The following is a 25,798-nucleotide window of genomic DNA, read 5'->3' on the forward strand; positions in this document are numbered from 1 at the left end:
GGCATGAATCCCAACAACACATCCCTGCGGTTCCCCTCCTCCTGAAACATCCTCGTAGAAACACCCCCACGTCTCTTTCTTTCCATCCCCCCGCTTCCATTTTTTCTTTCTTGTCCCTTTTTTTTCCAGATTAATAGGGACATAAATCATATCTGTAAAACCCAAGAGCTGGAGAGAACCCCCATAAATCTCTGCGTCTCCCCCCCCTTCTCTCCATATCTCTCCCCCCCTCTGCATCTCTCTGTCTCTCTCTGTATCTCTCCCTGCATCTCTCTCCTTGTCCCTCTCTCGGTATCTCTCTCTTTCGCTCTCCCTCTTTGCATCACTCTTTCATCTCTCCTTTGCTCTCTATCTCTCACTACTTCTCCTTCACTCTATCGCTTCCTCTCCCTCTCTGTATCTCTCCTTCACTCCCAACCTTTCATTCTTTTTTCTGTCACACTTCTTCTTTCAAATTCTCTCACTCTCTCTCTCACTTCTCTCCCCCTCCCTCTCATTCCCTCTCTCCCTGTATCTCCTTCACAATTCCTCTCTCGCTCTCACTCTTTCTTCTGTCTCTCTCATTCCCTCTTTCCCGGTCTCTCTCTATCTCTTTCACACTCTTCCAATTTCTCCCTCTTCCTCTCTCCCTCTCTGTCTCTCTGTCTCTCTCTCTCCTGTGTGACCTTTTCGGCCGGGTCCGCTGACCGGCGGCATACGGTCGGCGGGCTAGAGGAGCCAGCGACGGCGTCCATCTCCCCCTCCGCCCTCCTCCGCGCCTTTTTTAAATCTGTCGCTCACCATCTCGGCCTTTATCCCTCTCTTTCCACCCGTCCTCTCCGGTTGACATAACTGGAATTCTGCTTTTGCTCGGAGATGACGTGTATTAATGGGTCTCCTGGCCTTTGACCGTCTCCCGGCAGAATGGCGGGAATGCCATTGGCTACGCTTCCATCACAAGTCTCCGCAGCCAGACGAGGCTGTGCGAATGTCTACGCTACACTGGCGTAAGCATGACACCTGACATAGCCAGTCGTGACGGCTTATAACAACTTGTGACATGACATAACACTGTCATTACATATCCAGGGATTACTCTAAGTTACTTTGGATCTTTGTTTGGTAAATTTGCTACATACATGACGATAGCATTACGACATTTCACATGAATTGTTACAGTACACACTGTCATGGCTGGACATGACACAGGGTTATGTCATGCTTATGGCAGTGTTGTGCAGGCTTTGTGGTGTACAGTTCAAGTAAAGCTAGCGTAATGTTTTTCAAACATAATTTCTTTGAGATTGTGGAAAGTTATGAAAATATGTTTCATGACTTTTTTTCCCAGTCACAAACGTGGCGGTGTGTGGTAATAAATAAATGTTATAAAAGCGTTACCGCAGCACACTTTTTTTTATTACAACCTTGTTGCAAAAGTCGTAATAAAGTTTTGAGCTAGCTGGGTTTGAATTGATTTCACACGGGGACAGAATAGAGTGACAGCTCGGTAGAATAAAAGAACAGCGAGACACACATTTATGTTGCAGAACTTTGACTTCCTGAAGTTCAGGTAGCAGATCCACAGAAGGAACGCGTCTCGGAGCAACTTCCTGTTGGTTACCCATTATAGAACTTGTTATGTGGTATGTATTATGGAACGGAATATTGCCTATTACGCATTGCAATATTTTTTTACATTTTCATGTGAATTATTTTGAGGTGATGGAGTTCTTCTCTTTCCATATTTTTCACCCCTGCCTAGGTGTGCTAATACGGACCAAAACTTTGATAAAAGTTTCACTAAAAAGTTTGACAAAGCCACGATTCTATTAAAGTATCATAGGGCTTCCACAAGAAATATCTTTCTCATGAATTATTTTAAGGAGATGGATTTTATTCAGAAGCATATGGTACCTTTCAGTCCGTCCTGTACTTCGCTAAAACCTGCCAAAACTTGGAGAGGATTTATACCAAAGTTTTGGCCAACCCGAAATCCCGCAATGATGTCGGAAGATTTTGTTCTTAATTTAATTCCAACTAAGTGCTTTAATCACGGTCTCATGTTCTTACACAGAAGCAATAAGTGATTAAGTGGCCTTGGCTGAGAAGCTTGGTCTTGAGCTCCGGGGGCCAATCACAGGGCTCGTAGGGAGCAGCTGACGAATGGCGAGGTGCAGAAGCCAGCAGAGCCTGTGTGACACGGACACGGCCAGACATTCCGAGATTCCCGGTCCTGCTCCCATTCCAGCCGCCGTACGGAAAACCCGGACGCCGATCGATCAGGGCAGTCGGAGCGGGTTGGAGCGGGCCGGAGCGGGTCGGAGCGGGTCGGAGCGGGTCGGAGCGGGTCGGAGCGGGCCGGAGCGGGCCGGAGCGGGCCGGAGCGGGTCGGAGCGGGCCGGAGCGGGCCGGAGCGGGTCGGAGCGGGCCACGCCAGGCAAACACCTGTAAACACCTGACCTGCATGAGAGCCCACCGGGCCCGGCAGGAGCAGGGAGCCCAGGACCACACTCGCCCCCTCCAACTCTACCTCTCTGCTTCTCTCAGGGTTCTCTCTCTCTCCCCTTTCCTAATTAATATTCAGTTGTTCCTCATCGGCATGACTGGTCAAGGTCTAACAACATCACCATAAAAATATTAACAAAAGGGTGTGGAATATTAAAACTAAATCCAGTTAAGGGTAAATGTATATTCTGCGGTTTCCCTTTTCTTTCCTCGCTTGCTCTCTCTCTCTCTCTCTCTCTCTCTCTCTCTCTCTCCCTCTCTCTCTCTTTATCTTTCTCACCCTTTCAAATTCAATTTCAAAATGATTTATAGGCCGGAAAACACATTCGTAAAGTATACAGGAAACATTAAATATGCAAGCAACACAAAAAATGAACAATGATTGATCTTGCTCTCCCCCTCCTCTCTCTCTCTCCCTCCCTCTCCCTCTCTTTCTCTCTCTCTCTCTCTCCCTCTCATTTCACTGTCTCTGTCAGCTCGGATCTCTTCTCCAGTAAGGTGCTGACCGCGTGCGTCGATACGTAAGGGAAGCTCGACTTCCGAGCTTCGCCGATTGCCGTCCTGTACCCACCGCTGGGGCTGGGCTTGTCCGGGGAGGGGGGTGGGGGGTGGGGGGGTGTGGGGGGTGGGGGGGGTGGGGGGGGGTGGGGGGAGGGGAGCCCACCGTATCGACAGGCCCGTCACCTGGGCTGCCCCCTGCTCTGCTGCCTCATTTTGCGGAGGCCTTGCCGAACAAGGCCGGCTGACTTTAATTCCGCCCCCAAAGAATCCTGATTAGGTTACTGAGCTAATCGCTGGCTTAATCGCACACCCTTTAAGCCCGGCTGACAGGCTGATGGAAAGTGCTATAAACCCCCTTTGATTGAACCAGTGAGCAACTCTCTTGCCATCGGTGGTCGATAAACCCCAACAACACCCCCTCCCTTCCCCGACTCAATCTCTCTCCTTCTCTCACCTCAGAGGCGTCCTCGATACCCAATGAAAGGGCAGGATTCAGGCCGCGCCCCCTTTGCTCCTATAGCAGCCCTGAGGGGGGTGGGGGAAGGAAAACACAGCCGCTCACCAGCGCCCACCGCCACGTGAAAACTCCTGCGTAGCCGAGTTCTCCTCGCTACACCACCAGCCACTCCAGTCAGACAGGAGGGCCTGGGGGCCTGGGGGCTGAGGGGCCTGGGGGTCTGGGGGCCTGGGGGCCTGGGGGTCTGGGGGCCTGGGGGCCTGGGGGTCTGGGGGTCTGGGGGGCCTGGGGGTCTGGGGGTCTGGGGGGCCTGGGGGTCTGGGGGTCTGGGGGGCCTGGGGGTCTGGGGGGCCTGGGGGTCTGGGGGTCTGGGGGGCCTGAGGGTCTGGGGGGCCTGAGGGTCTGGGGGGCCTGGGGGTCTGGGGGTCTGGGGGTCTGGGGGTCTGGGGGTCTGGGGGTCTGGGGGGCCTGGGGGTCTGGGGGTCTGGGGGTCTGGGGGTCTGGGGGTCTGGGGGCCTGGGGGTCTGGGGGTCTGGGGGTCTGGGGGTCTGGGGGTCTTAGGGGCCTGGGGGGCGGACACGGCGGAAATGGACTGCGTGGGAATGGCGGAAACAGGAGCGCGGGGCAGAGAGGGGCCCCAGGGCGTGGCCACCTGAGAAAGCGGGAGGGGCGAAGGGTGCTTAACGATGGGACGCCTAGCGTCTGTTCAGTCACCTCTTCCAATTCTCACCCCCCCCCCCCCCCCCATCTGTCAAGCATCCCATCTCGGCCTCGTGAGATCCGCGGAGCGCCGAGCCGCGAGTGAACGCGTGCCGCGCCCTGCGCTGAGCGGGTCTGCTCCGCGGCAGCTCTTCTCAGCCAATCACAGCCTCCCTGCTGCGATGAGTCACACGCAGCCGCAGCGGCCAGAGATCTCCATTCCCGCAGAACAGGCCGGAGTGCTGAGCTTCTCAATGACGGAGGAGCAAACGTCGCCCCTCGTACAAACACTCAAACGCATTCACTCCCAGAACAAACACGAGCTGCCTGCAAGCGCTCTGAGAAACACCACGGCTGCCTGTTACCCACACTCCTGCTGTCCAGCGACACGCTGGGGAGGGGGACACCCTGGGCTGGGGAGTCCCACGGAAGCAGGTCTTACTGGGTCTCACCGGACTAGCACTCGAGTACACTGGACTTGCACTAGAGCACACTGGACTTGCACTCAATCACACTGGACTTGCACTTGAGTACACTGGACTTGCACTTGAGTACACTGGACTTGCACCTGAGAACACTGGACTTGCACTTGAGTACACTGGACTTGCACTCAATCACACTGGACTTGCACTTGAGTACACTGGACTTGCACTCGAGTACACTGGACTTGCACTAGAGCACACTGGACTTGCACTCAATCACACTGGACTTGCACTTGAGTACACTGGACTTGCACTTGAGTACACTGGACTTGCACTTGAGTACACTGGACTTGCACTTGAGTACACTGGACTTGCATGCCCACTTGCCACTGCCATGGTTACACACAGCTTTGAGTAGAAGAATGGAATTATATTTCCTGACAACCTGTGAACAGCCTCTATTACAAACAATGCAAGCCGTTCAAAACAACATGCACACTTCTGAATTGAATGACTGTCTAAAAGTAACAACGCAATTAAAGTAAACCACGTCAAGTCCAGCAAATGCGAAGCAAATAGAAGTAATATTTTCAATCATTTCAGTGTCAATCACTTCAGAGTTCTCTGGCAACTACAACAGAAACCAAGGGGATTGCTCCAGGGCCATCTAAATGGTCAAAATATCATTTCAAAAAAGAGCGATCAAGTGCAACATTTATTAGCAAACTCCAACCTGGCCCCAGTGAAGCATGGCTCCAGAAGAAGTCACAGATAGCCTCTGCAAATATACCAGGGCACAGGTCTTTTAGGAGAGACAGAACTAAGGGAAAAGGGAGAACTGGACTGTCATTATATATATTAGACACAATATTAAATGTGACACAATTCAACGGCCATATGAGTAATCTTAGGAAAGCACAGGATTGAATATAAAAAGCCTCTGAATGTCACTTTTTCTCATTGGAGTGTACGGTTCTCTGTCGTCTAACTATATTCTTAAAGAAAGCGATCCAGGCAAACAGCTTATACTGTCAGGAGATTTTAATACTAACTAAGCAGACAAATCAAGCAGAAACTCGCAAAACACTAATCTTGCTCAGTTACGGAATGGGCTGGCAAGACCAACCAGCGCTTCCGTGTGTGTGTGTGTGTGTGTGTGTAGGTGTGTGTGTCTATGCACATTCTGCTTGTATGTGTGTTTGTGTGTGTACATAAGAACTGCAGTTAGTGTATCCAGCTGACTAGATAAAGCCAAGGTACAGTAATTGGTGGAAAAACCCAGCAACACCAAGCCCTCCAAGAATGGAGATTCCCACTCCACTTTATTTACCGCATCAGATTAAGATTTGTCAAAAGTAGTAACTGTCCTCCTTTTCTTTGGAAAGCACATACCTTAAACTCAGGGAGGAGTTGTGTGGCATTGGAAGTTTTTCAGGTTCATACATTATGACCCAGACAAGTGAGGCTACTGAATTAATAAGTGTCAAGACCAGCTGCGGGCGAGAAATGTTTTCAGGGTTTAGCCCTTGGGTTTCCAACTCGTTAAAACGCAGGATGCCTTGGGGACTCCATTTTATATGCATTTCATAATGTATTCTTGGGATAGTTATTATCAGTGAGAACCAGCTTAATTCTGCTCTGCATGCATTACTTGGAGTTTAATTTTTGTATTCTCGGTGTACCTGTAGGGGCTCCAGATGCCATGCGTCCCGTTCACTGTGGGGCCCAAACATCACTCCCACTTCCTTTTGGAAAACACAAACATTTGGGCCAGAGTGATACCGATAAGTTTATTTTTAAAAGTATTCTTATAATTGCATACATTGCTCTCCGATGTTTGAAAATGATAAAATACAGGTGCTAGGAGCCGTGTTGTCTTGAGTAAAGGAATGGATGAATGTTTTCCAGACATCCGACTTCATTTTTCGAAGGCTGATATTTTTGTTTTAGTTGTTGTTGTTGTTGTTTTTTGTTCATTCACAGCCAGAGCCCCCAGCCTGCAGTACTGCTCCAGCAGAACCGGTTTCCATAACAGGCTCGTTCAGCAGGAGGCCACAAAACCAGGTCATCTCTCCACATCCCTCTGTCTCCCGGTTTCTCGCTCTTAAATTTTCAATACATTTCCTCTGCCCGTGATCATCAGAACATTGAAAACAGCGCAAATGTGCGAAGCAGCTGAGACACCGCCCAAGGCAGCGCTCTCAGACGCTCTCAGACGCTCTCAAACGCTCCCAGACACCGGCTGCAAACCCCTCCTTTACACAAAGGAACTCCGTGGCTTTGATGAAGGAAAGATGCCTGGGCGTGAGGACAGAGCTTCCATTCATCCCCTTTAAATCCTTTCCGAAAGCCTCAGTCTCCCCACAGCCCTGTTCCAAGGCCACCTGTTGGCTCACTTAAGTGATTACCCCCCCCACCCCACCCCCCCCGTCGTCTTTCTGTGACGGCAACCCAGGGGGTCAATATCGGTCTCTGCCCAAACTGTGCACTGTGGCCGGTGTCCATGGCGATGGCTCCAGGGATTTAAACATGTCATCTGCTGTCAATCAAACAATGGGGCGGAGCCATCTCAAAACACCCAGTTCACCAGGGAGGAAGAGGTATTAAAAAAACACGGTGGAAGACGGTCGAATTTGCATCTCTTCCTGCAGGAACAGTAACCGCGATCAAGTTTTAATCAGATTTTCGTTTTTTCTTTTTTTTTTTAGTTTTGTTGTTGTTGCAGAAACCGATTCATTGTCTGAATTCCAATTAATGCGGCCATCCATTCATCACCGGCCTTTATGAAAAGGCAGAGATTGCGTGCGGTGGGGGCGCATTCATCCCGGGCGAGGCTGAAATATAGGAGCGCTAATGCGAGCTGGCAGCGCGCGCGCCCCGTGCCAGTCTCCGCGGGCGACCGCGCCGCGTGCTAATCCGACGCTAACGCTAGCCGTCGAGATTCGCCGCGGTCTGAGACGGCGACACCCGTACGTTACGAAAGCAGAAGCGCCCGGAGCACTGCGCGTCACGAAGGGGGTTTCAGTTTGCGGTTGCGGACTTCGGTTCTGCGTGAGAACAACATGCAAATTTAACCGCGCGCGTTTTTTATTAATGCGTTCCGTTAGGGAGACGAGGTCGAGCCCGGCGCTCCGCGGGCTTCCCCAGCGCCTTGATCCAACTGCGCTACAAACGCAAACGGGACTTTTTTTTTCCCCCAGCTCTGTCATTTCTCAAAAGTGAAAGATCTTCTCGGTTTGTGTGCCTTTCATAATCCTTCTCCTCAGTGGTTTTGAAAGTGAAGGGGGAGTGGGACGGGGGTGGGGGTGGGGGGTGGGGGAGTTCACGTGGAGCATGCCAATGCCCCAGTTTTCGGGTGGGTATGCACAAAGCCCTGGATTAAAGCTAGCATAATCCGGCGGCGTTATCCCCCTCCCCACAGTCACCTCCTCGTATCAGCGCGCGCGCAGGCGGGGGACGCAGGTAACCTCCTCGCCCCTGTGCACTCCTGACCCCGCCCCGCCCGGGAACCAGCAGCACTGCGCTCCAGACTGTTGTAATAAGACAAAAAATAAACACACACTTCGATTCATCTTCAGGAACTTTGGTTGTACTGAGTGCACCTTCCTTGACCTGGCTTTTTGAAGGGAAACTCGACTACTTGAAGGTAGAGCTTACAGGCAGCTTTCAGCACGGGGATGCTGGGTAGCTCTACAGGGCCGGAGGCGGGGATTGCTAGCTACACGCTAACCCCACCCAGTCAGAAGGGAGCTATTCAGCCATTTTGGATTTTAAAAAACGTGGTTATTGTTAGCTTTGCGTCTGCATGACTTGTACATTTGCAGCAACGGCCAACAGCACTACATGCCATCGCTTTATGACGGAGTGAAAAAGATGGCGACTGTAGATGATCAGAAACGTATTTTCCGGGGCCTTCAGGACGTGCAGATCCCAGGATTTTTACGGCCTCTTTATCATGTTTCGGTTTTCCAGAGAGGAAGAAGATCCCAGCAGCAGCTCTGTGTAGAATCCACACTGAAAACCAGACAAAACGGAGCAGCGTTCTCCTACAGTTTAACCCAGAGACAAAATGCTGTTGCTGTAGCTGCTGCTGGTGTTGCTTGCTGCCTCACAGCAAGAAGGTCCTAGGTTCGAATCCCGTATGGAGTTGGCATGTTCTCCCCGTGTCCACATGAGTTTCCTCCCACAGTCCAAACACATGCAGGTTAGGCCAATCTAAATTGCCGATAGGTATGAGTGTGTGTGAAAGGTGTGTGTGTGTGTGTGTCCTGCAGTAGATTGGCAACATGTCCAGGGTGTAATCCTGCCTATCCAATGCATGCTGGGATAGGCTCCAGCACCCCCCGTGAGCCTGCCCAGGATAAGCAGGTACAGATAATGGATGGATTATTATTATTATCATCAGTCGCAGGAGTAATAATAGCATTTATAGCAAGAGAAGGCAATGATGAATATTGAGTAAAGGATATAACACATATAATGACAGAATAATGACTATGACATTACCGTACGTACAATATTTTTTATGTATGTCACTTTTATTATCTGAATACATCAAGGGCATAAGTCGCATTTTAAATTTAATGTAACTGCCATTTAAGGAATGTTCCAGGGTTCCAGACGAACAGAATAATAGGCCATGCGCAGGTGAGGGAACCATTACAGAAGGGCATTAGAAAGAAAAAAGCAGGCCATGTAATGAAGCTTGAGCAGAGCAGACAAACGCAGAGGATCTGCAAATTAAGGCCCATTCTTTCCGTCTGCAGCGTTTGTGTCATCACACACTCAAACGTTCGGTACAGAGTCATTATACCGCAGTCTGGGAAGTCCACTTAGCCGCATTACTGTACATAACTGGACTCTTTCCCTGTTCGTCTCTTCTTATTGGGGGGAGCGTAGGTGTCAAACTCAAATTTACTGCAACTGATTTGTCGGCATATTCTGAGATTTGAGACTTTAGTCCTTTTCTCCTCCTCCTCAGTGGACCCTTTTACCAAGTCACACCTGGAGTTTAAGGCACCATGGCAACCAGTACTGTCACACGCACAAGCCCAGGACAGAACCAGGCAGAGCAGGTAAATCACACCTATAGAGTTTAAAGCACCATGGCAACCAGCACTGTCACACGCACAAGCCCAGGACAGAACCAGGCAGAGCAGGTAAATCACACCTAGAGTTTAAGGCACCATGGCAACCAGCACTGTCACACGCACAAGCCCAGGACAGAACCAGGCAGAGCAGGTAAATCACACCTAGAGTTTAAGGCACCATGGCAACCAGCACAGTCACACGCACAAGCCCAGGGCAGAACCAGGCAAAATGCATAACTGATCCTAGATCAGCTCTCCTGGCTCAACGCAGTAAATGACCTTTAGCTTTCTAGCTGACGGCCATGGCCATGCTTTCCCTTAATAGCACCAGCAGACGATGAATTTGATTTGCATAACCTGAATTTGCATAGCAATAATTTGAATATTTGTCATATTTAAACTGAATTACTGCATTTAAAAATAGAATTTAAAACTTAAATTCATATTTATTCAAATGAAGACTGATTGAGTAACCTTTAATTTAAAGTTAAAAATTCAAGTCCAGCACACCTTCAAATTCAGTTGTCAATGTCATTTTTCTGCAACACACATCCGGGAATTTAAAAAAGCGAACGAGCAGGGACTCCGTCAAACTGAAAACAGTGGGCAGCACCCTTGAACGGCACCAATATTTTTCTGTCCTCTTTTGTTACTGTAGTGACATGCACTGGGTACATAACAGAGCTTGATACAAGCATTTTTAAACAATGGATGACCACCAGAGACCAAGCTCAAAGGCAGGCCATATAAAGCTCCTTAAAGATATGAGAAAACACCCCCCTGCCCAAGTTGAGTCATGAAAATGATTGAAAAATGAAAAATCGTGATTACCCAACACACCCACAAAAAACCCAAAACACCCCCAGAGGTGGAACATCCAGGTTCAGTAAAAAAAACAAAATTAAAAAGCCGAAGTCCTCCCCAGTATTTTTCCCACCAATCACCTGGATTTGCTAATTAGCAGAATTATTCAGCCAGGTGGTAGAACTAATTACTGAAATCAGCTGGTGAGTTCACGGGTGGAGGGAACACATGATGGGACTTTTACTTTCGGACCCCTGTACTTTCCATCCCATGCACACCCCCCCCCCCCCACCTCCGCCCACACACCCAACACCGACACTTCCACCACCCCACCCCCGCTCGGCCCATCTCCAGCAACAGCGAACAAGTACCAGCGTCTACAGAAAGGATGTATGCGCAGGCCGGTGGAGGTCTTTAATCGAACGCTGGCGCGTCTCCCTCTCCTCACGCCCTTCCCTGGCTCTCGAGGGACGCGGGACGCCTCGGTTTCGCGCTCCATCACCCGTAAATGACAGGCAGCGGGGACTCTGAGCACATAACGACTTAATGGGCTTTTCGGAGAGCAGCAGCGGCCACCGCGCGCTCTTAGCGCTATGGGGAGAGCCCGGGTCACCAAGCGACGGCCGACTCCTCCGGGGGAAAAGACCTCGCGACCCGTTCCGTCCTCGGCGCGGGCTCCGCGGCGATGGACCGGCCCGGAACACTGATGCCTCGCCGTCTCACGCACTCGTCTGCGCGAAGGCACAAACAGGCGCGGTCCTGATTGAGGTCCCCGCGAGGATAAAAAGCTCGCTGATATACAGCAGAACGATGGCGACACGCTCGGAACACGTAAGTACGGTCATCAGCAGACAGCTTCTTCCCTCCTTCCGCTGGCTTGTGATTGTGATTGTGCCCCTAATTATTATTATTTTTACCTGCTTGTACATCCTGAAAGGCTACGGACCACTCATCTGTCAGTTTCAGCAGAAGCAATTACCAGATAAGAAGAGGAGAAGACGTCCAGCCTGTCTAGGCTCATCATTTACCTTCCTGAAGATGTGGAGTTTGTTTTTTTTTACTATCTGCAGAAGATAAAACCCCAGTATGACACGATCATTTCACCGCGTTTAAGACAGAGCTCCTGAAACAAATTACGCCCAGTCCACATGATGCCGTTGAGACAAACTCTGCGTGAAGTTTACACGATTCAACGAACGAAATGTACACTATATGACCAACAAAACCTGGGCTGTTTTTCATGGTTAGGGCTAGGCCCCTTAGTTCCAGTGAAGGCAAATCCTAGATGATTCTGTGCTTCTAAATTTGTAGCAACAGTTTGGGGAAGGCCCTTTCCTGTTCCAGCAGGTCAATGCCACCGGGCACGCAACAAGGTCCATATAGAAATGGTTTAGTCAAAATCACTGTGGAAGAACTTGACTGGCTTGCACAGAGCCCTGACCTCAATCCCATCCAACACACTTGGGATCAATTGGAAAGCCAACTGCGAGCCAGACCTAATCACCCAATCAGTGCCCGACCTTACTAGTGCTCTTCTGGCTGAATGGATGCAAATCCCATCAGCAATGCTCCAACATCTAGTAAAAAGCCTTCCCAGAAGAGTGGAGATGGTTATAGCAGGAAAGGATGGACCAGCTCCATATTAATGCCCATAATTTTGTATCAGATGCTGGATGTCAGGCGTCCACATAACTTTTGGCCACGTGGTGTACATTTGCAGGTGCTTGAGCTCCTCAGCTGAGCAAGTCAGCGTGTCAGTATGATGTTCCTGTCTTTTAAATCATTTATCTTAAAGGAGAATGTTTTCTGTCATGCTCCCACGGTTCTCAGCAAATTCTTTTCTTGCGGTGTCTATGAGATGTTGACAAAGTACTTGATGGGTATTGTACTACAATGCCAAATTGTCCTTGGTTTTGCTGAGCATGACAAGAGTGGAAAAGCATTTGCTTTAGAGCTTACGAAAAAGAATGAAGCTACACTTGGCATATTTTACTACCACAACAAGCAGACGTGAAAACATCCGCATTTAACAAAACGGGGGGTGAATTTTTGCTTCGTGGTTAAGGCATGTGGATCAGTGGCCAGCGCGTAAATAACACTGAGGTCAAAGTGAAAAGAGTCGCCTTTTCAAAATGGAGGCCGACGTGTTCTCTGGCGGTTCGCGACTGAGGACGGGAGCCGCCAGCGAATAGCCGAACAATCGGCGGGACTCTGCAACACGCCGTAACCCAGGATCTAAACATCCAATCATATCCCAGCAGCACTTTTGGAGGGTCATGCCACAGAGAACTGAGAAATGCCAAAAAAAGGAAGGGATTGTCTCCAAAGGAAAAATGATGCAGAGGAGGAGGGAGGGAGACTCGCACACACGCACGCACACACGCACACACACACACACACACACACACACACACACACACACACACACACACACACACACACACACACACACACACACACACACACACACACACACACACACACACCTACCACACACAAGTACAAGCAAATAGACACACACAAACACTTCCACACACACACACACACACACATATCAGAGACTCACACACTACGCCGAAACTCAGCAGAAATGAAAGGGAATGTCCTGGTCAGCAGAACACTCTGCGGTTCCCTTCTAATTACTGTACAGCAGGGTTTTCTCCTTCACCAGATAATAGCTTATTTTTCTGTTTTCATTTTTTAACTGGTCTCCACACACATAAAACAAATCAGGTCATTTAATACATCTTATTCACTGAATTTACTGTGGAAGCGGAGCTCGGGAAATCAGAGAGGCGACGAGGTAGCTGGCTGTTGGGAGACTGCCTAGAGGGGGTGGGAGGGTTGGGCTGGATTTAATTAGAGGACAGGACACTCATCTTAAATAAAATAACAGAAAATAATGGAAAAAGCAAAGCAGAACGGTGAATCAGAGCCTGAAAGATCGTTTCATGTTTCTGTCTGAGGGCTTCCACAAAAACTTTCAATTTTTCAGAGCCTTCTTAAAAGTTCTCTCGCACAACTTCTGCCCTCAGAGCACTGACAGTCTGAGCGAAAGGGTTGGCACAGAGGACAGGGAGGAGCTCCACGCATTTTGAACATATTTGCAGATTTTAGGCATCATTAGGCAGCGCTTCCGAGGCAAGACGCTGGATGTTTAAAAGGAAAGTGCCTCCGTGGTTCAGCGTTTGATTCACGCGTTCAGAGGAAAGGTTTCAAAGGCGGCGCTTCCTGTCTGTGTGCAAAGGGAAGGGAAGTAACCTGAGGCATTAGTCTGTTACGGAGGGAACGTCTGGGCAAAGCCAAAGATACTGTATGCAACCAAGACACTCCGCTGCACATTACACGAATGTCTCTGCTGAACCAAAAGTTCAACAGATTCAACAAAGTGGTATCTGTTAAGGCACTGTTCTAGTGCATGGATGGGCCCCATGGCCTGGTATCTGTTAAGGCTCTGTTCTAGAGCATAGATGGGGCCCACAGTCTGGTATCTGTTAAGGCTCTGTTCTAGTGCATGGATGGCCCCCACAGTCTGGTATCTGTTAAGGCTCTGTTCTAGTGCATGGATGGGCCCCACAGTCTGGTATCTGTTAAGGCACTGTTCTAGTGCATGGATGGGCCCCACAGTCTGGTATCTGTTAAGGCACTGTTCTAGTGCATGGATGGGCCCTACAGTCTGGTATCTGTTAAGGCTCTGTTCTAGGGCATGGATGGGTCCCACAGTCTGGAATCTGTAATGGAACCGTTCTAGTGTACGGACGGGCCCTATGGACTAGTATCTGTTAAGGCACTGTTCTACTGTATGGAGGGGCCCTACAGTTTGGTATCATATCCAAATTATACCAGTACCAACTGTGGACGGGAAGCCCCACACAATGGTGTGTAATTGGCTCCAGTGTTGCCCAGTTCAGCTGGCCAGGATAAGGGTGTTTCATTGCACATCACTAGCGACCCCTGCTGTTTGATCGGGTGCTCGCGGTTTGCCTCTGGTCTCATGTCTCTGCAAGCCTAAACTGACCGCAGTTTACTAAGAACACCTCAGAGCAACAAGACAATTTTCATGTTATCCATTTGAGTAAATTTCTATGTTCTTACTTATGGTTGTTGTGGTAGCAATCTACCCCACAAAACAGATTTTTCAGAAGCTCGAAAGTGTTAACATTTTCATTTTACAATTCCTCCATGCTCGGAAAAACCAGGCTTCCCATTTGGTGTTATAGAACAATTCTCAACAAGCGTTTCATCAACATCTCTGAGACATCACAGGCAAAGAGTCTGCAATGAACTATGGGAGCTTGAGGGAAGGAAGCCGAGGTAGTTTAAAAGAAAGGAACATCATTCTGACATGCCGATTGGCTCGATTGGCGAGGACAAGCACCCGCACACGTGTATATTATTTTGAAAGCTAAAAAGCGTGAGAGCGCGACTGCCAAGGCACATACTTTTTGTATTAAAAAAGGAGCAGAGTTTTTCCCCCTCAAACTACGTTATCAGGAGTCATTTGTCAAAGTTTTATGAGCGCTTCTCACAAAAAAAGGACATTACGTTGACACTGCGCATCGTGCTCTGGGCATTTGTCAGAAGAATTTGGGGTGAGTTTTTTTCTTTTAAGTGAAAGAAACAGAGGGCTAAACTCTGATTCAAAGGGAAGGTCACCACGCTTTCAAAGCGCAAAAGGCTTGGGATGTACGACATAGCGCTTTTCCCGCCACAGCTGTTTGCCCCCCCCAGTGCCGAAAGTGCCTTTCTTCCAGTTCCATTCATCCTGAAGGCTTCAGAAGGACCTTTCATTCAGCAGCTGGCACACCAACTGACAAAATTCAACAAAAAAAATGACAACTCATTTAAATTCCTCATCCAAACACTGGCGTTGAAAAATAACAATGAGCACCGCCTTTGGGCCTTGGGCAACATCTAATAAGGCACTTGCTTTTTTCATTGCTGTCCGTTCTTTCCATCGAGCGCCGGAATTTGAAAGCTCTGGCTCAGCCTCTTGAGAACGTGCTGTCCACGTAGGGTGGAACCAGCTGTCGGCCAACAGGAACTCAGGCGACGCAGAGGACAGCTTCTCCGACAGACGACGCAGAGGACAGCTTCTTCGACAGACGAAGCAGAGGAAAGCGTCTCCGACAGACGAAGCAGAGGACAGCTTCTCCGACAGACTAAGCAGAGGATAGCTTCTCCAACAGACGATGGATGCAGAGGACAGCTTCTCCGACAGACGATGGATGCAGAGGACAGCTTCTCCGACAGACGACGCAGAGGACAGCTTCTCCAACAGACGATGGATGAAGAGGGCGACATAGCTCAGGAGGTAAGACCGATTGTCTGGCAGTCGGAGGGTTGCCGGTTCAAACCCCGCCCTGGGCATGTCGAAGTGTCCTTGAGCAAGACACCTAACCCCTAACCCCTAACTGCTCTGGCGAATGAGAGGCATCAATTGTAAAGCGCTTTGGATAAAAGCGCTATATAAATGCAGTCCATTTACCATTTACCATGAAGAGAACAGCTTCTCCGACAGATGATGGATGCAGAGGACAGCTTCTCCGACAGATGATGGATGCAGAGGACAGCTTCTCCGACAGATGATGGATGCAGAGGACAGCTTCTCCAACAGACGATGGATGCAGAGGACAGCTTCTCCACAGACGATGCAGAGGACAGCTTCTCCAACAGACGATGCAGAGGACAGCTTCTCCGACAGACGAAGCAGAGGACAGCTTCTCGACAGATGATGGATGCAGAGGACAGCTTCTCCGACAGACAATGGATGCAGAGGACAGCTTCTCCGACAGACGATGGATGCAGAGGACAGCTTCTCCGACAGACAATGAATGCAGAGGACAGCTTCTCCGACAGACGACGCAGAGGACAGCTTCTCTGACAGACGAAGCAGAGGACAGCTTCTCCAACAGACGATGGATGAAGAGAACAGCTTCTCCGACAGATGATGGATGCAGAGGACAGCTTCTCCGACAGATGATGGATGCAGAGGACAGCTTCTCCAACAGACGATGGATGCAGAGGACAGCTTCTCCACAGACGATGCAGAGGACAGCTTCTCCAACAGACGATGCAGAGGACAGCTTCTCCGACAGACGAAGCAGAGGACAGCTTCTCGACAGATGATGGATGCAGAGGACAGCTTCTCCGACAGACGGGCTCCCCTGGGCAGCAATGCCCCGTCTCTGTCCCAGAGAGACGAGCAGGGCGGGCGCTAATTTAAATTCGGAGAATGAAAGCAGCAGTAAGTCAGCCAGTATCCTTTAAGTGAGAAAGAGTGAGGGGTGGGTGGCCGGGGGGGCTGGGGGGAGGAGGGCTGGGGGGGCAGTAGTCTATGAAGTCGGTGATAGGAAAAATATATTTTATTCATTAAGGCGAAATTTTAAAAAGCGGGGTTTGCAGCCACACTCAGAGAAGCTCCGCGCGGCCAGCGTTCGCAGGGGTTCAATTAAACTGCAGAGCAGCTCACTGACGTGAGCGGAGTACAAAGGGAGAGAGAGAGAAAGAGAGGGTGATGGGAAGAGAGGGGGTAAATAGAGAGAAGGAGACGGAGAGGGAGGGAGAGAGGCCAGTGGTAGAGAGAGGGGGATGAATTGCCTTTTTTATATTCCATCCTTTTTGCTTGAGTTTATTGCTTCAAAGTATTGCAGTTTTGCAGTTTAATGTTTCTGCAAAGCCTTGGCTATGCATTGTAATATATTAGGCCAAAAAAGCATTTGTGAACTGCACTGAATTGAATTGATAAGTAGAGAGAAAGACCTAAAGGACTGGGAGAGAGTTCGCAGAGAGGAAGATGGAGTGACCGGCATTCCTGACTTTTACTAATCACCTCTATAGCACAGCGCAAGCCTAACCATTTTACCACATGCCAACCATTGCAGAAAACAAGAAGAAACGACAAAAAACAGAACCAACCATTACAAGACACATCACCTATTCATTCCCTGAAAAACACTCATTCCAACTCCCCATCCCCACTCACTTAAAACAGAGACAGCGAAAGAGGGCGAGAGAAAGAGAGAGAGAGGGGGGAGAGAAAGACACGGAGAGAGAGAGAGAGAAAGAGAGAGAGGGCAATCATTGATTTATCTGCTGTACAGTGCTCTCACTCTCTTCCTTCTCAGTAAATGATCTGTTCGTCTGCATGGACGTCTCCCTTCCCATCCGCCCCACCCCACCATCGTAGGACTTACATTTTCCTTACTGCCCCCCCCCCCCCCCCCATGTGTGTGTATGCGTGTGTGAGTGTGAATGTGTCTGTGTATGTGTGTGTATCTCTGTGTTGTGTGTACCTGTGTGTGTGTGAGTGTGAATGTGTCTGTGTATCTCTGTGTTGTGTATACCTGTGTGTGTGTGTGTGCACACTGCGCATGCGTGTGTGTAACTGCGTGTGTGTGTGTGTACGTGTGTGCACCTGCATGTGTGTGTGTGTGTGTGTTTGCATACAGATACAGGTATTAATGAGGAGAGAAGACTCCAGTGTGGAGCTGAAGGCCCTTCACCAAAAGAGGCTTCAGAGCCTCATAACAACCCCCTCCCCCCAACTCATCTACATTCTAATTTCATCCCTCCATCTCAGTCTTCCTTCTCTTTTTCCCTTTTTCCGCTCTTCTCTAACGCAGAAGTTGTCAGTCAGAGACAGACAGAGCGAGACAGAGAGGGGCAGACTGCCTGTGCAGTGCGGTGCGTGAACTCCGCCCTCCCCCCGCTCCTCCTCGGCCAGTCAGCGACACACTTCACACACACATGCATCCTCCAGTGACGTCCTTCTCAAAATGGCGACCGTCACAGCTGCGTCACGTCCCCAGCGCTGCTGCGGGGCTGCTACGGGCGTGGCGCTACAGAGACGCAGCGGCGCAGCTGCCCGGGACCGAGGCTTCGCACCGGAACCACACCCATCGCTGCGCGTCCTCGGGGGGGAAAATGGCCGACGCGCCGCGCGCTCGGGAACAGGAACACGCGCGCTGAAACGGGCCTCACCCCGAACCAGGGCGGGACCCGAAACCTCGGGGCCCTCCAGACCTCTCACACCTCGAACCTCTGCATCTACATTACAGGCACTTAGCAGACGCTCTCATCCAGAGCAACTCACACAACTTTTTTTTTTTTTTTTTTACATAGCATTTACATTGTATCCGTTTATACAGCTGGATACTGAAGCAATGGCGGTTAAGTACCTAGCTCAAGGGTACAATGGCAGATTCGTAGAATCGAACCTGCGACCTTTAGGTTACAACAAGGCCAGCTCCTTACCCATTATGCTACACTGCCGCATGTCGTCCGTCATTCTCCATACGGATATGATCCAAAAATGCCAATACCTGCCATCCGATGCCTCTCTATGGTTGAGTAGGCCAATTAAATGACACCATCTTGCAAGCACTGAATCTGACCATTATCCACACTGTGCTGCAGCCTTGGCTACAGCCCACGTTTTCAACTGACCTCTTACAGCAAACGGATTTTCGATGAGAAAGGGTCGCGTCACTAGCTCGCAACTACAAAAATATTAGAGGTTGTTTGGCCGTGAAGCGTGATGTTTAGTCAATCGGGTCAGCTTTCATAAGTTATCTTTCCAGCGTGGGTCGAGCCAAGTTTCATCCCTACTGCGGCAGTGGCTTACATCCTGGTGTCAAGTTACATTACACTCCATCACTTTACATTAAAACCGCTACAGAGAAGCGCTAATCCTCTGGAACTGGAACAGAAACGCAACATCGGCAAGAAGGCACAGAATGTATAATCAGTGAGTGCAGAGCTAACCAGACAAACCAACAACTGGTACTGCAAAAAAAAAAAAAAAAAAAAAACCACTGTAGATAACGTATCTCCACATTGCTACACCTACTACATTATTATCTGAAAAGGAAATTTTAAAAAGTAAGAAAGAAGAATTTCTAAAGGGGGATCAGGGAGCTATGGTGGATTCTGTAGAGGTGGGTCTTCAGTCTGGGTCAGAAGATGCAGAAGATGCGGGGTTTTTGCTGTTCTGACTGCAGTGGGAAGATGGGCGGGGTTTCAGCTGTCCTGACTGCAGTGGGAAGATGGGCAGGGTTTCTGCTGTTCTGACTGCAGTGAGATGATGGACGGGGTTTTTGCTGTTCTGACTGCAGTGGGAAGATGGGCGGGGTTTCAGCTGTCCTGACTGCAGTGGGAAGATGGGCGGGGTTTCAGCTGTCCTGACTGCAGTGGGAAGATGGGCGGGGTTTCAGCTGCTCTGACTGCAGTGGGAAGATGGGCGGGGTTTCAGCTGTTCTGACTGCAGTGGGAAGATGGGCAGGGTTTATGCTGTCCTGATTGCAGTGAGAAGATGGGCGGGGTTTCTGCTGTTCTGACTGCAGTGAGAAGTTGGGCGGGGTTTCTGCTGTCCTGACTGCAGTGAGATGCTCATTCCACCAAACTTATCTCCCAATGCACAAGTAAAGGAAAGGGTTGTTTCACTTAACACCTTCTTTTTAAGACGAGCGAACACTGACTCAGCAACGCGCATTAGAAACTGCCTATAAATGAATTCATTTTATTTTGGCACACACAGTACAGCGCACGAATAATAATGACTGAAAAAACGAACCGCAGAGCCACAAACCAGATTGGCTGAATGACCAGCAAATGGGCAGTTTAAATGTTTCTTAGAACAACTCGGAATCTGGCTCCAGTTCATAAACTTGGACCATTTGAAATTAAAGGTCCAGGAAAGGAGACTGTGGTTATATTCCCCAGAAGTGACAATTTATCGTCTTAATATTTCTTTTACGTTTTTAGCCCAATTATAGCCATTAAATTGTAATAAACGCTATTAGGTTATTGCGGCCGGTTCAGCAGACGAGAGCAGGGTGGGCGTGTCCCCCGAGCTCATTAACATTCGTATCCGTGAGACAGAAAGCACGTTACAGGTGAAAGGTTCAATTACACCTTTGCTGAAAAACAGTTGCAGTATTATAAACTATGCCTGTAAAAGTCTGAAAAAAAAAAGAATAATTTCTGTCTCCTTGAAGCCAAAGAGGGGCACACGTGCGTGTACGATCTCTCTCTCACACGCTTAGCATTTTAGCGCTGTCCTCCTCTAGGGCCTGCTAAACAGTGTCAGCTGCCACGGTCACAGGAGGGAGAGATGGAGATGGAGGGAGAGATCAAGAGATGGAGGGGGGGATAGAAAAATGGAGGGGGACACAGAGATGGAGGAAGCGAAAGAGAGATGGAGGAAGAAACACAGAGATGGGTAGATGAGACAGAGGGAGACACAGTGTTGGAGGGAGAGACAGAGAGATGGGTAGATGAGATAGAGATAGAGGGAGACGCAGAGAGATGGAGGGAGAGATAGAGAGATGGAGGGAGACACAGAGATGGAGGGAGAGATAGAGGGAGACACACAGAGATGGAGGGAGAGACAGAAAGATGGAAAAGGTAAGAAAAAGTAAAAAGAGGAGATGGAATAAAAACGTGTGAGTGGGGAGGCTGCTGCAGATCCCTTTAAGACTCCGCTCATTTACATCTCCCTGCAATTAGCCATGAAAATAAGTATAAAACAACAGCCCACTGTTTTTTTGTTTTTCGGCACAGCTGATTTGTTAAGGGGGTCACATTTTATTTTTATTTTATTTTTTAACAATGAGAGCGAGGAGGGGGAAGAGCAGCATTGGGACTCTGCGGTCCAGCGCAGTGCGATACGGGCGTCCGTAGCTCTCATAGTAAAGCCCTCTCTCTGCACAGGCGGCGCTTTCCCCGGGCCCAGCTGGAACCGGGAGGAGCGGGACAGAGACGGGGACTCTCCCCGGGTCACGCGCCCCAAAGTTAATAACCAAAACAGTGATACAGTCACTCCCCAATGCAGTCAATATGAGGGGAAAAAACACAAGCCAGGATATTTTTTTCTCCTGATTTACAGCCCCCCCCCGCCCCCTTCGAGGATTAACAGAAAGGGTGGGAGAATAAGACGAACGTTCGTTAATTCCACACAGAAGGAGAAAGTCCCGGCGTCAGCAGCACCCGCCCCTCTCTCTGCTCTGGAGCGAGAAGCGGCAGCCGCACAGATGAGCTCGAGTTAGACACGCTGTGTAGCGCCGGGCAGCGTCCGCCAAGCTCGTCGCTCACGTGAAGGCGCGCGCGTTTCTAACGGGGGGGCGGAGTCAGCGAGGCCTGACAGCGTTTCTAACGGGGGGGCGGAGTCGGCGAGGCCTGACAGCGTTTCTAACGGGGGCGGAGTCGGCGAGGCCTGACAGCGTTTCTAACGGGGGCGGAGTCAGCGAGGCCTGACAGCGTTTCTAACGGGGGGCGGAGTCAGCGAGGCCTGACAGCGTTTCTAACGGGGGGCGGAGTCAGAGAGGCCTGACAGCGTTTCTAACGGGGGGCGGAGTCAGCGAGGCCTGACAGCGTTTCTAACGGGGGGCGGAGTCAGCGAGGCCTGACAGCGTTTCTAACGGGGGGCGGAGTCAGCGAGGCCTGACAGCGTTTCTAACGGGGGGCGGAGTCAGCGAGGCCTGACAGCGTTACGGTTAAAATAGGTCTGCGGTTCATTTGACTCCGGCGGGTCATACGGGCCCCCGGCTGGGCTCCCGTCCAGTAATATAAACCAATAAAATACGGGACACAGTTTTATCTGCAGGACATAATTTCACTCCGCACATTTAATCATGTGTGAGTGCTGACAGGCCTTAAATGAATTAATTATGCGTTTCCTTTCCCCTACATTCTCCTGGGCTGGGCCTGAATCAGCCTCCTAAACTACTGTGTCTGGCTCTTGGGTTTACTGAGAACTCTGGCACGGTGGAGACCGGCCGTTGGGTTAAATTAAAATGTCTGCGTGTTGGAGACCAGCTCTTGGGTTAAATTAAAATGTCTGCGTGTTGGAGACCAGCTCTTGGGTTAAATTAAAATGTCTGCATGTTGGAGATCAGCTCTTGGGTTAAATTAAAATGTCTGCATGTTGGAGACAGGCTCTTGGATAAACTGAGAACATTTCCGTGTTGGAGACCGGCTCTTGGGTTAAATTAAAATGTCTGCGTGTTGGAGACCAGCTCTTGGATAAACTGAGAACATTTCCGTGTTGGAGACCGGCTCTTGTGTCCTCTCCATTAGACTCAATCATCCCTCCTGCATTTTCGCTTGCAAATGCAAAGCAAAACAATCTGGGTCCCCATGCCACACTGAGCCCTTTTCAATGCCCCGGCTCAGACCTTATCGACACGTTGGCTCGCTCACATTCACGCTTGATTAGAACAGTGTCCAATCTTATCTGAAAAGGGCCGGCGTGGGTGCTGGTCTTAACTTTAGCCCTGCACTAAGACACCCGATTCTACTTATCAAGGTCTTGACTGAAGAACATGATTAGTGGATAAGCTGAATCAGGTGCCATTTGCCCTGAGCTAAAGCAGAAACCTGCATCCACAGCAGCCATTTTCGGATAAGATTGGACACCCCTGGTTTAGAAAGACAGGGCTTCACAGTGGCTGTGCCTGTGTTAGGACATCGAAAACGAACAGCAGCACCTCAACTCTGGAGACGGGACCGTATATCTCGGGAAGACGCTGAAAACAAAACAGGGACTCACAATACAAGGCAACACTTTGGTCTAGACAGACCTGCGTCCGCAAACGTCTGTACTGCTCCCACATAAAATGTCTCACTCATAAATCAGCGTGATGGAGTCTGTGCATGTCCTGTTTTAACTCAGGAGCCCCCATGCGCCCCCCCACCCAGCCAATGTTACGTGCTCGGAATCTGTACTCCGGACCTCAGAAGCAGAAGTTTCCGGAAAATGATGCGTGGCACTCCGAGGGCTTGCCATGGCAGTGGAACAGCAGGCAGTTAAAGGGATTATGGGGGGGGGCGTTTCCATGGTGACCTCCCGTAACGGGTCCCTTACACTGTCTGCCTGTGCTCTCCCCCTTACTCAAACGCATCACATAGGGTAGGATGGGGGGGGGGGGTTATTCCCCAAACTTTCATTAGCGCGCTTCCTGATCACAGGATCCATCGTGGCAGGAACATGGGCCACCGGGGTGCTATAGCGACGCTATATGAAAATCAGGCTGAGCTGAGGAGAGCTGTCAATCAGCCCCACGACAGCAAGCTGACACCCAGAGTCTCCAATTATACCACACTAAATCACCTACACACACACACATACAGAGACACACACATACTCATACAAGCACACACAGATACACACACGCATACCCACACATGGACGGACATATACACACGCGCGCACCCACACATGGACACACACACACACACGTCTTTGAAAAGGCATGTGTTCATGTAGCCTATATGATTTGCTTTGTATTTGAATAAAGTACAATTCAAATGCATTACATTTGTAATATTTATTTGTATTTGTAAAACAATGCATCGTAAAGGCTTTAATAAAAAGTTAATATTTTTAATTCATATTTTCCCCAAGTCTGCTGTGTGTCTGTTCTCACCCAAATCAATATGCGCATGTATCGCAGAACATGGTGACGTTACTTTCAGTGTAAAATATATTCTTCATCAGAGAGTGAAAGATGTTCAGCCTCAGCCTCGGCCCTCCGGAGTGGGAGACCAGGGGTGGGTCCTCAGAGCGTGTGTGGGTCCTCAGGGCGCGTGTGGGTCCTCAGGGCGCGTGTGGGTCATCAGGCACGGGTGGGTCCTCAGAGCGCGTGTGGGTCCTCAGGGCGCGTGTGGGTCCTCAGAGCGCGTGTGGGTCCTCAGAGCGCGTGTGGGTCCTCAGAGCGCGTGTGGGTCCTCAGAGCGCGTGTGGGTCCTCAGAGCGCGTGTGGGTCCTCAGAGCGCGTGTGGGTCCTCAGAGCGCGTGTGGGTCCTCAGGGCGCGTGTGGGTCATCAGGCACGGGTGGGTCCTCAGAGCGCGTGTGGGTCCTCAGAGCGCGTGTGGGTCATCAGGCACGGGTGTCCCGTGCAGGCGCAGGGCCGCCATTTTAACGGGCTCGCAGCAGACCAGCGGCGATGAACGGAGAGGCCATCGAAGAGGAGCGGGGTCTCTGGTCGAGCCAAGTCGTCCGTTTCGTCGTCACTCCCTCGAAAAGAAAAATCCCCTCTCCAGGGCTCTGTTCCTTCACACTCAACACCTTTTTCCCCCTCCCTTCATCCCCCCTTCAATCCTTCTCCCCCCATCCTCTCCCGGCCCTGCGGCTGCGGAATCAGAGCAAACTGCTTTTTTAGGAAAACAGTGCGTAGTTGCGGCAGATCAGGGCGAGACGTCGGCAGTGGGGGGGGGGGGGGGGGGCTTTTGGGGGGGGCGGGAGCGAATGAATCCTGCTCTGTACACAGAGCGGAGGAGGACGACTAAGAGGTCTTATTTCCCTTCGAAATTCACTCCTGCCACTGAGACGATCCATCAGTCATCTGAAAACAAGGCGATGGGGAGCTCTTACGACCACGCCCGACTTCTCTTTGTGACATGATTTATCTAGAGAGCAGGCACCTTTACTCATGACATACAGTTAGCATGCTGCGCACTTCTTATATTTACGCATAAATGCATGTGCCTAATATACAGCGTGTGTGTGTGTGTGTGTGTGCGCGCGCGTGCGTGAATGTGTGTGTATGCGTAAAAGGAAACGTTTATGCAAATATAATGAAAATAAAATATGCATTTATTTTTCATTTATGTAGTCGCTATTTCCTGACTTAGCTGAGGTTCATTACCTATTTCTAAGGGAACTGCAGTAGCACCCCCGGTCACAATTCAACAGCAGGCCAAGAACAAATCATTTATTTTAAAGGTCCACCAGTATTCTAAACAAAATCCACCTTTCATGCCGTGACATATTTTTGGCCAGTAACACATTTCACATTTTCAAAATCTGAGAGATCTCCAGGAGTGTTTCCACAGTTGACCAGCAGCTAAAGCGTTTCAGCATCTCAAGTAGTCACATGACCAAGACCGACTCGACAGTATCTAACAATACAAGTGATCTCTCTCAGCATTACACATCATCCAGATTAAGGCCAGGTAAAAAAAAAATGAAGGAATGAATCTGTGTACAGATAAAGGCCAATCACAAGCATTCTCGGGGGGGCAGGGGGGGGAGGAGGCGTGCGCGGGCGTGGGGGGGGGGGGGATGGGGGGGGGGGGGTCCTAGGCATTCACAGAGAAGCACAGATACAAAGAGACCACATCTCCATTTGCCATTTTCCTTGAGTTTAAATTACTATGGAAAGAAGGGATAAGGATAAGATTTCCTAGAGGGATACCGTGTGAGATCAACATAAATTGAATCGTGAGCAGACCTTGAAATAAAATATTCTTAATACGTGAGCAATATGCAAAAACACAAATAAAAACTTTTGTTGTGTAACCAAGGGGGAATGAATTGGAAAAGTACTGCGGAAACAGC

Source organism: Anguilla anguilla, chromosome 14, assembly GCF_013347855.1.
Source record: "Anguilla anguilla isolate fAngAng1 chromosome 14, fAngAng1.pri, whole genome shotgun sequence".
In the NCBI taxonomy this organism is placed as follows: Eukaryota; Metazoa; Chordata; class Actinopteri; order Anguilliformes; family Anguillidae; genus Anguilla; species Anguilla anguilla.